The following is a 13,695-nucleotide window of genomic DNA, read 5'->3' on the forward strand; positions in this document are numbered from 1 at the left end:
CACAAACTTTGGTTGAAATAGGATGGGTGTAAGCACAGAATGAAGTAATAACAGACATTTTAGGTTCATGCTGGATGGAGATTCGCTAACTTGTTTGGTGGTGATAGGTGGTTGGCTGTGCCAATCTATGATGATCTGATTAGAAGGGGTGGTAGTGAAGCATGGGTCCGAGGGTTATGTGTTTCCAAAGACAGCTAATGAGAAGAGGACCCTGGTCTCTGAGCTCATTCACCATTGTCTGTGCATTAGGAAAGACTGTATGTTTCATTTGGCTCCGTTATTAATCACAGGGTATACCGAATCCTCAGGCGGTTGACCCAAATCATTCCTTCCACTTATCAAGCAACATGTCCCTCTAGAACTGACATTCTGTGACCCTTTGTTCAACCTGGCACTTGCTTCTTGTGCAACGGATGCTCTTCCAAGTCTACCATTAGAGATCCTTCTTCCACTTATTGAGAAGAGTGGGGTCTCTTCTTCACCAGTGATCCAAAGAGTGTAACCATTTGATCCATTTTTCTGTTTTTTTTTTTTTTTTCCAATTTCCAGAAAGAGGAAGGTCAAGCTTACAATAAATGAGGAGGGCTGCTTTTTTGCTGCAAGCCATAAAAAAGAAAAAAAAAGTGGGGGGAGGGACCACTGTAAGCCAGTTCACTCAACAATTTCCATGTTAAAAAGAAGTTGAAGTTGGAGCCATGTGGTCTCAATAAAGTAGTAAAATATATTTTCTTACCCTACACTTCATGTGCCCATAACCCTCCTTTTAAATCATCTCTAACCAGTCCCAAATCACTCTGACCGCAAATCATTTGGTGGCTTTGGTCTCCAGGCAATGGAATGTGCTGGAGCAGACGGGGAGTCGCTACCAAGTGCGCTCTTAGGGAGCTTCCACCCCACCCCTGCCCCCCCAGGCGCACAGACCCCAGCAAGAGCCTTGAAAGTTCCGCACTGAGATAGCACATGACATCATGTCTTAATCATTCCAGAAACACACACACACACACACACACACACACACACACACACACACACACACACACAAACTGCAAGGGCTGCAGAACAGCAGGGCAACATGACACAAACCACAGTGGGCAAATAGAGCCCCAGAACAGTTTTCCTTATGGAAACACTCACAAATACCACAGGCAGGCTGGCAGAGGCATGTTTAATTACATTTACAGAAACCCGTTGTACCCATCAGCTCCACCAAGTTTCAGAGCTGACCAACGAAGGAATGGGAAGGTCACCCACTGAGGCTGTCCTGGAAATGGGACAGCCAAGAGAGCCTGAAGTTATGTCCAGGTGTTTCATAGAGCATGCGAGGTGTATACACCACCCAACTCTGAAATCAGCTGGTAACCCTTAACTGGATTTCTAAGAGAACTAGACCTCTGTAGTAATCTGTCTTTATATGTACAGCTGAGGAGTTAAGAGCAGCTCAACGTGTTAGAAATCAATTATTCAATTCATGATTAATTTACGAGACACCTAGCTGAGCTGTCCCAGGCACAAACTCTTTGTGACTGCCTTCTGCTGTCGCATCAGAGGACCCAGCCTTGTGTTTTCCAAGTGCAACTGGATCTTTTGTTTGTTTATTTTTATTTTTTTTAAAGGAACTCTTCCAAGAGTTAAGTACACAGTCTTTGAAGGGATGGTAAATGCATTGAGCGTGTCTGTAGGCGCCTCTGGGAATCTAAGTTCAACATACATTGGCAAAGCATGATTAAGGCTTGAGGGAAAAACATGTTCCAAATAAAAGTGCTATTTTAGAGTACCTCGCTATCATCTTACAGCGATTGCTGAAGTGAGCATTTAAAGGGAGGCCTTGAAGAACTTCTAGGAGACAAGAAGGATATGCTTAAAGGGTCCCCAAACTTTCTAATTTTAGCCTTCCAGAATCATCACTGCTGATTCTAGTAAAGGGAGATTTGCAGTGAAAGTGGCAGAGAAGCCAGCAAAGTCATAAAACAATATTATCACCCTGCAAATGTAAACTCTGTGATGTCCAAAGTAGGTCTCACCCCTCAAGTGACAAAGGAAAAAAAATGTATGGTAACTATAGACGTGTGTGTCTACTAGCTATAATCTTTTCTGAGACATGTTATTTTACATCCTGGTAATGTGTGTGGCAACAATCATTCTCATCAGATACAACGGGGAGAACTGCATTTCAGCTGGGGGTGGGAATAGCCCAAATGCATGCTGGTCATATCTTTCTGTAAGCTCTAAAACAATGGTGGGTAGAAAATGCAAGACTCCCGGGCTACGGAAAATAACCTGTTTGCTATTAGGTGGGCAGTTATAAGCCTAGGACTCTCCACCCCCCCCCTAAATTGTTGGGTTCTGTAGAGATCTCCCATGGATTTATCAGCAACAGAAATAAACATGCATTTTGCTGAGCTCTACTTGGAAGTGTTAAGAAGGGCTATTCAAAGTCTGTTTTCATCCTGTGGTTAGGAATTCAACGTGAACTTGCTAGGATGTTAAGCTACATTCCAGTATCCTGATGATTCTGTCAGTCATCAGAAGGTTGTGTGGAGGGGGAGCAGGGAGCAAAAACCAGCTATCCTTGGAGAACAGCCCCTTTCTCAGACGGCCCTCCCTCTTGCCCCCTGCTGCAAACACACCACCCTTCCCCTTCATCAGAAGCCTACCGCCAGTCAGGGAACTGTGAGGTGAATTCTGAGTTTGGCTTATCAGGTGCCTGGATCCGCATATAGGCTTTTGATGCAGGTAGATTGTGAGAAATCTCCCTAAAAGAAATACTGGTTGCTGCTGGAATCGACCATTTCTAGAATTTCCCCAAATCGAATCCTTGTAAAACATGACAAGTAATGCAAACGCGGCGGCGGGGGGGGGGGGGGGGGGGGGCAGTTTTTCTGTTCTCCGTCTTTCCATGCTAGAGGAGTCATCAGGAATGCATTCTTCCCTATTGTATTCTGCCTGCCACTTGTTCCCCACAACCACAGCCAACTGCATGCTAACTAATGAGGGAGGGACTCAGTCCAAAGGGCTTCCAAGAGAAAAAAGGAGCAGAGAAAGTAGCTTTAGATTTGGTTAGACAAAGGACTTGCAATCGAGTGAGACCCAAGAAAACAAACAAATTTCCGGAGATTGCAAGGACAGCAGGGGTGAAAACCGCCCAGATTTTTTTAAGAAGAGGAAAAAAAAAAAACCCACCACCAACAATTAAAAAAAAAAAAAAACAAAACCCCAAACAAACAAACAAAAACCAACGTCAAACTTTCCCTGAGATACAGCATTTCCAGCTAGAGCTCATTCAGCCCGCTGAGTGGCTCAGGCTGTCAGAAGCGGCTGGCGTTGTCAAACTTTCCTTCTAGTTCAGCCAGGGGTGCAGCGGATGAGAAATTAGACGAAAACCCGTCCCAAGGTGCTCCAGGGGTGTGCAGTGGAAGAAAGAGGCGTTTTAAAAGGGGGTTGGGGGGTGGACAAAGAGGGCAGAGATGTAACCTCACGCCCTTCTCCCCTCCCCCACCCAGCCCTAACAACAGAGGAGTCTGGTGTGGAGCAGGACCCTCTGCCCGCGCGCGCCCTGTAAGGGGTTCTCGGGGATCCGGAGGGCCGTGCTCCCCAACGCGGGTCTGCACCGGTCCAACGCTGCCACTTACCAGCTGGGCACCGAACACGCTCGGCACACCCCGCCGAAGAAGCTCCCCTGGGCTCTTTCGGATCCCGCCCGCTCTCTGCGGGCAATTAGAGGGCTGGAGGTCGCGGAGCAGGAGCGTGCTCAGGCAGCCGGGTCGCCTAGCGCTGGGCTCCCAGCAGCCTGCGGTGGTGGAGACGCCAGAGGACGTGGGTCCCCGTCCCCGCCGCCCGAGCCAGCAGCTGGACTGCAGCCGCGCGAGTGCACCGCGTCTGCAGAGGGGCGCGTGTGCGCCGGGTGTGAGCGAGTGAGCGAGAGGAAGAGAGAGAGAGAGAGAGAGAGGTAGAAAAGGATCCAGCGGCTGCTGGGGAGGGGGAGAGGGTGAGGGTGTGTCCTGGGCAGGAATGTTGCTAATGTCCAGAAATAACGCCCCTCTCTCTCCTGCCCTGCTTACACGTCCCAAGGCTTTTGTTTGGCCCCGGGGTGGGGGGAAATCACAATCACCCACCACTGAAGTGACAAGCGAGTCCCAGCCAGCCACAGGCAAGTTCCGAACAAGCCACCGATTGGCCAGGTCAGCCTCAGTTTGAAGCCGTTCCTAGACACCTCAGCCCATTGCACCAAGAAAGTGTGTCTGTACACACCTGGGAGTGTGACTAGGTGACGTGAACTCTCGCCTTTGCCTCCCTTATACCCCCTTCCAGGAGAGAGTGTCTTCCGACGATCCCGTGTGTGTCACTCCTCCTAAGTTACATACTCTCCTGCAAGTCTATAAATTAATCACCATGTCACACAGGGAGCCCTTATGAAAGGGAATGCCGAGAATAAATCTGGTCTTTGTTCTTTTTTGATGTTGAACAAGCCTGTCATTAATCAAGTCTTTCCCTCGGCGGCATCCAAGCCGCGATTCACTGAGAGTGAACATGTGCACTTCCCTGTTGTCCTTCCCTGCTGCATCATGTCACAGTGACTCAGTCACTAGACAGAAGGGTAGGACTGAGAAATAGGAAAACCCACATCAACCACTTCATAAAACCTTCTTACCTGCCAGCTATCAACTCCCTGGCAGACTGAGTACCCTGGCAGAGCTGACCTCACCACTTGCTTGTATTTCCCATCTCCACATTCCAGAATTAGCCTGTCCGAGACAGGGAAATCCAGGATTGGGTTTAGAAATTTGAAGAAGAAACTCACCAGGGACCAATGAAGCTATTAATTTAAGTAGAGTCCATGAAATGTCAAAGGCATGGCAGATTCTTGAAGTGAATTAGAAGCCTTATCAGAGCATGGGCTCCAAAAATAGTCATCCTGAGAGGTCCAACCAGAGATAGCAGGAGGCATGTTTGGAAGTAAACACATTAAAAGCATTGGTTCACATTTCTTATCCCAGGGAAGTGATGGCTCATGAAATACTAGATTTTTTCCCCTTCCTTATTAAATTTTCCCTTTCCTTTGGGAATTGCTGTCAATTTAATAAGGTCGAGGTTGCTTTTCAATGGGAAGATATTCCAGATTTGGCAGGTTCGGTCCTTTCTTGTATATCTTTTTACTTTTGTCTCTCTGTCAGTTTTCCTGAGTTTACTGAGAAACAGTCAAATGTTGCTCCTCTGAAAGACAGCAAAGGAAACAGGACTCTTGAGTTTCACTCCTTCCTTTCTTGTCTCTAGGAGGGGTGCTGAGAAGTGCCTTTCTCTTTCGAATCAGAAGGTGTTTTGTTGATTGAAGGCACAGGCTAAAACAAAAGGGACTTGGCATGTGGCTCCCCTAAGCAGAGAAACTTGAGCAGCCCTTGAGTTCACTCTTGCTGAAAAGGTAAACATTTTAGACTTCTGAGACGCAGCCTCAGTCAAAGATGGGAACCTTTCTAGGCTGCTTTGTGTGAGTTCGGATGGAGTCTGCTGTTCCCCATTTTCTGCACCTAAGAAGTTACCTTTTGGGTGTAGCTAAGAGGTGCCCAATGTTCATGGAAGCCCCACCCTTTATCTCTGCAATCAGCCATCTGCTTAAGCTTCAAATGGAAGCCCTCTCCCTGCTGTACATTTTGCAGAGCTTCCCAGACCAGGAGAAAGAAGGTGACAGATTTTCTTAGTGTGTGGCCCATGGAGCACTCAGGAAGAACCTGAAGGACTAGGAGCTTGTTCAAACCACAAATTCTTGAGCACTCTCCTCACAGCTACTGTTAAGATTTTTGTCTGGGAATCATGATATCAGCTTCTTCTTACAAAAAGGAAATTAATAGCCAGGCATGGTGGAGCACACTGTTACTCCCAGCATTCAGGGGGCAGAGGTAGGAAGATCTCTGTGAGTTCAAGGTGGCCTGGTCAACATAACATGTTCTAGGATAGCCAGGACTACATAGAGACCCTGTCTCAAATGACTGAAAAAAATTGAATAAGCAACAATTCACATAATTTAAACCAATACAGATGCAGGGCACTCTTGCCTACACCCTTCCACAGGTTAATGGTGATATTAGCTTTCCCTGTAGGCTTTCAGATTACCTTAAGTACACAGGTACAAAAAACTTTCTTTTTTCCTTTTCTCTTGCAAATAGAATATTCAGAACTATTACTGGGCTGTGTTCCACTTCTTTATGTTCTTTTATATTATATGCTTTATTATTATTTTTTTTAATTCAGTTGAAAATAAATGGGTTGGGGATTTAGCTCAGTGGTAGAGCACTTGCCTGGCAAGCACAAGGCCCTGGGTTCAATCCTCAGCTCAAAAAAGACAGGAAGGAAGAAAGAAAGAGAGAAAGAAAGGAAAAGAAAAAAGAAAATAAACCCTGCTCAGCATCCAGTACCCACATACTTCTGTATTTGCTAATGACATGGAATTAGAGAAATTGACTTTTTTTTCCCCTATGGCATCTGTATCTGGGGGCAGGGCATTAAGCAGCCAATCAACATTATCTTAGGGTTACTATTGCTGTGATGAAATGTCATGGCTAATAGCAACTTGGGGAGAAAAGAGTTTATGTGGTTTATACTACCATATCACTACTCATCACTGAAGGAAGTCAGGACAGGAACTCAGACAGGGCAGGAACCTGGAAGCAGGAGCTGATGCAGAAGCTGTGGAGGACACCTGCTTACTGGCTTTCTCTCATGGCTTGCTCAGCCTGCTTTCTTATAGGACCTAGGACCACTAGCCCAGGGATGACACCACCCACAATGGGCTGATTCCTTCCACACCAATCATTAATTAAGAAAATGCCCTACCAAATGGATGAAACTAGAAAAAAAAAATCCTGAATGAGGCAACCCAGACCCAGAAAGACAAACACGGCATGTACTAACTTACAAGTGGATATTAGCTGTAAAGTAAAGGATAATCATGCTACAATCCACAGTCCCAGAGAGGCTAAGTAACAAGGAGGGCTATGAGGATGGTTGGGGAATCTTCCTAGGAAGGGGGAAATAGAATAGATTTTGCAGGTAGACTGGGGGTGGTAGGGATGGGAATAAGGGCAATCAGGTTGGGAGGGAGGGATAGAGGGAGAGAGTAGAGGGAGAGACTATTGGAACGGGGCGGGGGGCATTAGGGAGGTGATATGAAAACCAAGAGCAGTGGAAACTTCTTGGAACCTATGAAGGTGAGGACTCCTAGTCATGGAGGATAGGGAGCATGAATCAACCATCTGTAACCAGGCAAGTCTTCCAGTGGTGTGACTGGGACACCAACCCAACCACAAAACCTTTGACCTACAACCGTCCTACCTGAAATAAGTGCTGGGACAATAGTGGCTCAGAGCTTCTGGGAGTGGCCAACCAATCACTGGTCTAACTTGAGGCCCACACTAGGAGAGGGAACCCAACCCAAACACTGCCTGGATGGCTAGGAACCAGAAACTGGGTGGCACAGAGACCTAAGGTAGAACAAGACATGACTGGTCCAAAACAAAAACAAAACAAAACAACAACAACAACAACAACAAAAACCACCGAAATGATTCCTAATGATATCTACTCTACTCATAGATCAGTGCCTAGCCCAGTCATCATCAGAGAGGCTTCCTCTGGCAGCTAATAGAAGCAGATGCAGGAGACCCACCGCCAAACATTAGGCCTAAGGAGAATCCAAATTGGAGACCTCCATTGGGTTCCTCCCCTTGGAGCTCGGGGAACCACACAGAAGAGGGAGAGGAGGGATTGTAGGAGCTGGAAGGCTCCAGGACACCAGGTGACCACAACCCACGGAATCAACGCGTCAGGGCTCATAGAGGCTCTCAGGAACGGGAGCAACAATCATGGACCCTGCATCGGTCTGTGCTGGGTCCTCTGCACGTATTTTGTGGTGGTTGTTTAGCTTGAGTTTTTTGTGGGATTCCTAACAGTGGGAATGGGGGTTGTCTGACTCTTTTACCTGTTCTTGGGACCCTTTTCTTCCCATTGGGTTGCCTTGTCCAGCTTTGATATGAGGGTATGTGCCTAGTCTGTTGATTTCCCTGGGAGGCTTGCTCTTTTTTTGAAGGGAAATAGAAGAGCAGTGGATCTGGGGGAGATGGGAGATGTGTGTATGGGAACTGGGAGGCATGGAGGGAGGGGAAACTTTGGTCAGAATGTATTATATGAGAGAAGAATAAATAAAGAGAAGAAAAAGGTGACCCCCAGCAGTGGTTCTCAACCTGTGGGTTGTGACCCCTTTGGGGGGGATCAGATAACAGCTATCCTGCATATCAGATACTTGCATTATGATTCATAACAATAGCAAAATTGTAGTTATGAAGTAGTGACAAAATAATGTTACAGTTGGAGGAACTGTATTAAAAGGACCTCAACATTAGGAAGGTTGAAAACCACAGGCTTGCCTACGGCCCGAACCTATGGAGCCATTTTTCAATTGAGGTTCCCATCTCTCCAGTGACTCTAGCTTGTGTCAAGCTGACATTAAACTAGCCAGCACAAACATCTGTAAGGAAATTATGTATTATATTAAAGCACAATAAAATCAGCTGAGACAAGCATAGCAAGATCATGAGGAGGACTGGAAATATGGGGGGATTATGATTTGGGATGACATGGTCAGTGTCGCTTTACTGAGAAAGTGACATTTGAGCAAAGACTTGATGGTGGTGAATAGGTGAGCTTTGAGATTATTGGGTGAAGTAAGGGCCAGGTAATGCACAGGCCTGAGTGGTAGTATTCGGACTACATGTGGAAAACAGCAGAGAGGCCAGTGTGGTAGAGCAGGAAACCTGAAGCAGAATGCCTGCCACCAGAAGTTAGACAGGCAGTGGGCAATCCAGACTGTGTAGGAACTGAAAGCTAGTGTAAAAACTTTTTGACTTTTATTCTTTTAATTTTTGCATGTGGATGTGCGTGTGGTATGCTTGCATGTATGTATATACATACACATACGTACATACACACATACACATACATATGTATGTTCACATGTGTGCTTGTATGTGTGAAGGACAGAGGTTGATGTCTGGAGTTCTCCTTGACTGCTCTCTACTGTATATATTGAGTCTTTTCCCAGAAGCCATAGCTCTGTGATCAGCTAATGAGCCTGTTTCCTCTGGGACTCTCTTGCCTAACTCTAGAGCACTTGGATTACCAGCTGGCTTCCACTCCAACCTGCCACACATTCATGGATGCTGGAGATCTGAATTCTGGACCTCATGGTTGAGTGGCAAGCAAGCTCTTTACCTGGTAAGCTATCTCCGTAGCCCCTTGGCTTTTATTCTTAAAGCATTAGGTAGCCATCAGAGAGTCTTAAGGAAGGAGATTCATGATGCACACACACACACACACACACACACACACACACACACACACAGCATAGAGAACATGTTCATGTTGAATGTTGCATATTCCCTTTTATAAATGCAGTACGATGTATTTAATAAGGATCCCGATAATAGGCATCTGAGTTGTTTCCAAACATTAAACAATGTTTTATACACCCATGGATGGTATTTTACACTTGTGCAAGTAGATCTGTGGTACTGATTCCCACAAGTGGGATGAATACATTTTCCATTTCAGATTTTGATGGATGCAGCCAAATTGCCCTTCAGAGGGCGGAACCAATTTACACTCCCACTAGCAATATTCCAGCTGTATTCCAGATCGTTGTAGCCTTCCCAACAGAGTATGCAATTATACATCTGGCCTCTGGCCAATCTGATAGGTGAAAAGTGATGTCTCAGGATAGTTCTGATTTGCATTTCTGATTTTGAGTCAGTCTGAGCAACTTTTCATACACTTGGCGCCCACTCAGCTTCCTTTGTAGTAGCCTATTGATATGCCCTTCTCGTGTTCTGCTGGGGTCTTTGACTTTTTCTTTACAATTTCTTAAAACTGAATATTATTAAGGAGAATATTACTCTGTTTTATGAGGTCTGTTTTACCTCTTGTCTATGGAGCTCTAATTTCTGATTCTTCTACAGTTAAATTTATCCATTAAAAACACACAGGAAGATCCTACCTATATTCTCGTTCATTCATTAATTAAGTCTTTACATGTGTGGGGGATGTGGATGCATGGATATCAGGGCTTTAGTATGAAGGCCAAAGGTCAACTTCTACTATATGGGTGTTGGGAATGGAACTCAGGTCCTTAGGCCACCAGACTTCCAGGGGCTAGCACACTTAAATGCCAAGCCATCTCTCCAGTCCTCATGTTTTGTCTTTAACACTGAAATATTTTAGTATGCGTGGTGGTTTGAATGAAAATGGCCCCCCCCATACACCCATAGAGAGTAGCACTAGGGGGTGTGGCCTTGTTGGAGGAGGTGTGGCCTTGTTGGAGGAGGTGTGGCCTTGTTGGAGGGGGTGTGGCCTTGTTGGAGGGGGTGTGGCCTTGTTGGAGGAGGTGTGGCCTTGTTGGAGGAGGTGTGGCCTTGTTGGAGGAGGTGTGGCCTCGTTGGAGGAGGTGTGGCCTCGTTGGAGGAGGTGTGTCACTGGGGGTGGGCTTTGAGGATTACAGATGCTCAAGCCAGGCCCAATGTGATCCTCTCTTCTTGCTGCTTGCCAATATGCATGTGGAACTCTCATCTCTTTCTCCAGCACCATGTCTGCCTGCACACCACCAAGCTTTCCACCATGCTGACAATGGACTAAACCTTTGAACTCTAAGATAGCCCCAACTAAATGTTTTCCTTTATAAGACCTGCTGTGGTTATGTTCTCTCATCACAGCGACAGAATACTAAGACAGAGTGTATTTTATTCTTGCTTAGTTTATAAGGTATTTAGAAGGAATTCTGCTTTATTTTATCAATTAATGATCATACCCTACTACTGTTACTACTATTTTTTATAAAAATAATGGAAAATGTAATTGTGTTTTAAAAACTACAGAAAACAATTTGTTGTCTTCATCTTTTTTCAGCATCAAGCTTCATACGATGCACATTAATACTGAGCAATAATTTCCCAAACTACCTTTCAAACTGAATCTTTACATTAGTTGAATAACTCACTAACTCTTCTAGTCTTCAGTTACAATTTTTGTTCCTGATTCAGTTGTATTCTACACATTACACAGAAGTGAAACCACACAACATTTTTCATATTGTGACAGGTTTTGTCATGTAGTGCAATGTCCTCAAGATTCATATGTGCTGTATGCACAGAGTGTGTATACAGGTTGCCCCTTCTTCTTCATGGTTAAATAATATTACACATGTGCATACACATAGTCTTTATTTCTGCATCTGCTGGCACACATTTGGATCACCTGCTGTTGGCTATTGTCAATAATCCTCATGTGAGCATGGATGAGCAAATGATTCTTCAAGATCCTGCTTTTGGTTCCTGGGAGTGGTATGTAGCAATTTAATTTTACTTTTAATCTCTTAAAGAATTTCCATAGTTGCACCATCTTCTATTCCCACCAATAGTAGACCCTCATCTGCACTTGTTATCTGTGCTTTTGGAGGTAACTGTGCCAATGGGTATGAGGTACTAAGGCAGCATGTCACCAGATGTCAGACAGGCTTTGGGCAATCGAGACTATATAGGAACTGGAAGCAGTGTAAGAATTTTTGACATTTATTCTTTTATTTATTTTTTTGTTCATGTATGTGCATGTGATATGATTGCATGTGTGGATGTGTTCACATGTGTACATGGATGTGTAGAGGCTAGAAGTTGATGTCTGGAGACTTCCTTGATTGCTCTCTACCTTATATATCCAGGCTAATTCTCTCAGTGGAACTCAGAACTCAGAACTGAAACCTTGTTTTTGGAGTTTCATTTATTTAATCATGACACTGAGCACTTTTTCATTTGTGTCATATTTGAGCCCTATCTATGGAAAGCTCTTTAATTATGTCCTTTGTCCACTTTTAAAGTCAATTGTCTTTTTGTTGTTGAATTGTAGATGGTCTTGATATATTCTGGATATGAAGTGTTTATCAGACCCATCACTTGCAAATACCTTCTCCAAACTCTACTGATGACCGTTTTGCTCTGCTCATTGGTGTGCAGGAGCCAAGTCTGATGGGCTGCTTTGATGCCCACGCTTCGCCTCAGCAAGTCTTTGTGGCAGCAGCTCTTTCATCCTCCTTTTTTGAGATGCTGTGTTTGGGAATGGGTCAGTTCCTGGACTCCCATTCTGTTTTCTGGTTGTCATGCCAACACTGTTTTAAATAATTGAGGCCATTCATTTTATTATTTTTTAGGGCTCTGAAATTTTTTTGTGTGGACATTCTTTTTTTTTTTTTTTGTTGAGACAGTTTCTTGTGGATCCCAGGCTCCCCTTGAACTTGCTATATAGCTAAAGATGACCTGAAACTCTTTCCCCCTCCCAAGTGCTGGGATTACAGACATGTGCCATCAGAACTGGTTTATGCAGTGCTGTCTATTAGTCCAGGGCTTCTTGAATGTGAGGTCAGCATTACACTACATAGATATTTTCCTTATTCAGAGAATGATATGTTATCATATTAAAGACATAATTACTCATTTAATCTTACTGTATTAAAAAGGTATTGTTTTGGTAGTCAGTGGTCATTATCATTTGTCCAAATGCTTTGGGGGTGCGGCATCCTTAGAAGTTATCTTGAAACTTACATTTTCACTTAAATATGCTAATTAGAGGGCAATAATAGATTTTTCTAATGATGAACTATTCTTGCTTTATTATAACAAAACTATATGACTATGGAGGTTTAATATTTAATGTGCTCACAGATGCTGTTTGCGAGTAATTTATCTGGAATTCTTACACTTGTACTTTCAATTAAAAGTTTTTTTAATTCATAGATTTATTTATTTACTATATGTGAATTTCATGTGTGTGCCATGGTGCACATAGGGAGATCAAAGAATCCTTTCCATCACGTAGGTGTAGGTTCTGGGCATTGAACTTGGGTAGCACACGTGCTTTTAACTGCTTAACAGCTCACAACTGGAATTTCAGTCATTTTTATTTCTGCATTGTGATCAAAGGGTGGAGTTTCATCAGGACATAGGCTCAGTGGTGGAATGCTTGCCTATCACGGGAGAGGATCCACATCCTACCATGGGAGAGGACCAGGCTCTACATTCCAGTGTCACAAAAGAAAATAAGATCAAATAAGAAAAGAGAGAGATGAGACAAGGTTTTTAACTCTTCAGAATTCACTGTTTCTCCCTTTGTGGACTGAAGTGTGGTCAATTCTGTGTATGCTTCCTGGTCAATTAGAAAAGTAGTGCTGTCTAGGATAAACTGAATAGCAAGTGCCTGGCTATTTATTTATGTCATATAGATTTTGGAAGTTCAGTGATTTACGATGGACTGAAAGCTTTCTCTCATATTTTCTGTAATTTTTGTCCTACAGGAGTGTATTCACAATGGTTCCTCGTCATTTGAGCTTTGCCATCAAGCACTACCTAACACTTCTTCTGATTCTACTTCTCTGCTGGCCTACATCCTTATATTTCAGTCTCTGGCCTCTGTGTCTTTCTTATTCCTCTTATTCCTCCACACTGATGTGTTCTGCATGGCCCTGCGGCAGCATTCTCTTCCTCTCCTCCTCTGCCTTTCATCTCCCCCTTGGATACTGATCCCAGGGTCCGTGGTTGCTCTTCCTGCATTCTGCACTGTGCTCTATCCTCATCTTGCAGCTCTTTGGTCAACTGAGATGCAATCCTTGCT

At 44.4% G+C, this 13,695-nt stretch overlaps 1 protein-coding gene across 3 annotated transcripts in view; it reads right to left on the bottom strand.

The window, feature by feature from the left end:
• The window catches only part of Palld (palladin, cytoskeletal associated protein), a 411,174-nt gene that overhangs the window by 262,547 nt on the left and 134,932 nt on the right, over positions 1–13,695 (bottom strand). Inside the window, exon 1 of one of the 3 annotated variants that reach the window (XM_036166697.1) lies at positions 3,630–3,913. The exons of 1 other annotated variant lie outside the window; for it this stretch is intronic. The gene's annotated coding sequence lies outside the window, so the exon portion shown is untranslated. Of the gene's footprint in view, positions 1–3,629; positions 3,914–13,695 lie in introns of those variants that run through there. One more of the 3 variants, XM_036166696.1, reaches the window with a different exon arrangement.

The sequence above is a fragment of the Onychomys torridus genome, chromosome 17, assembly GCF_903995425.1.
Source record: "Onychomys torridus chromosome 17, mOncTor1.1, whole genome shotgun sequence".
NCBI classification, from domain to species: domain Eukaryota; kingdom Metazoa; phylum Chordata; class Mammalia; order Rodentia; family Cricetidae; genus Onychomys; species Onychomys torridus.